The sequence below is a fragment of the Ovis canadensis genome, chromosome 14 (assembly GCF_042477335.2).
Source record: "Ovis canadensis isolate MfBH-ARS-UI-01 breed Bighorn chromosome 14, ARS-UI_OviCan_v2, whole genome shotgun sequence".
Classification (NCBI taxonomy): Eukaryota; Metazoa; Chordata; class Mammalia; order Artiodactyla; family Bovidae; genus Ovis; species Ovis canadensis.
Window position 1 is genome coordinate 60455476 of NC_091258.1, and position 1531 is coordinate 60457006.

Sequence of the window (1531 nt, forward strand, 5' to 3'; positions counted from 1 at the left end):
TGAAAAGAGAATTTATCAGAATTTGTTTCATGCCCAATGCAACTAAATACAGTGTGGAATCGAGTAAGATATGAAGATATAATGGACTCTAGCATAAAATTTTGTGAAATTTGAACCAAATCTATAGTTAGTGTATCACATGTTAATTTCTTGTTTGTTTTTTTAACAACATAGTATTTCTTTATATTCTCGGAATTGAAGTTTCAAGCATCATTCAAAAAAAATTTTTTAAATCACTAAAATAATAAGCTTTCTAGACTTTTAGCAGTAATGCTAGATGCCAGAATAAGTGGGACTATATCAAAGTTTTGAGTGAATACAAATTAGAAATCTAGCGTTCTATTCATACTTAGTCAAACAAGTGGAGCCAAAATGTCATAAATTTTTTAGCTAAGCAAAAATTCATATTTTTAAAATATATATTATAATATTGTATATGTATGTATGTATACAAAAGCTTTTCTACTACATTTGATAAAGGCTTGAGAAAGAACAACAAAAAATGAGACAGAGATTGGAAAACCAAGTAAATGAAATGGGAGAACTGAATATGAAATAGAAAAAGTGAAACTAGATAAAAGATCATCATATAGTCCAGTTGTTTTTAAACATGGCTGCTCATTAGAGTCACATCTGGAGTTTTGGGGGGAAAAGTAATACCTGGGCATTTGTGTTTTTAAAAAATTTCCAAGATATTTCTAATGTACATCTGGATTTTCAAGTGATTATTAAATGGTAGTTTCAGCTATAGAATTCTGTTAGTTTCTGTTGACCAATCATGAGGATCACTCTGTAGCTTTCTAACAGATCTTCTTGTATCAACTTTTGGTCCCCTTAAATTCATTTCCCACCATCCACCCAAAATGATCATTTTCAAGTATAATAATACATCACTGCCTTGCTGTTGTTCTTTAACATCTACAGTCTTTAAAACTGTCTATGAGGAACTTCATTATCTAGTTCTTATTTTATTTGTTTCTCTCTCAGATCTAGGCACTTACCAGGACTAAGAGCTTAGATTCTGGAAAATCATAGCGCTCCTACTATTCTGGCATTGTGTGAATTTGAGTAATTTGCTTGACTTATCTGAAACTCAGGGTTTTCTTTAATTCTTAAAATAGGGATAATAAAGGATACTGTAGTATAGAAATGTGAGTATTAAATGAAATAGTGTCTGTTGTAGATTGGTGCATATTAAGAAATTTGCATGCAAAGTACTTCACCTAGTGCATCAAATATAGCAGATCTTCAACTAAATAATAATAGCTAACATGTATTGAGTGCCTACTATGCACCAGGCACTATTCTACATACTCAACATATATTAACTCATTTAATCCTTACAGCTAAAATAAGATTCCTTAGTAGACAAAGAAGGATATCCATGGAAAGCAGCAGGTCACAACTGGGACAACCTAAAAACTTTACAATATATGTAGGAGTGTTTTTACTATAGGCAAGTAATAGAAGTAGAACTATATAACACAGCTGGTTTTAGGAGTTTTCTAGAGAGAAAGAATTAGATAAAGTA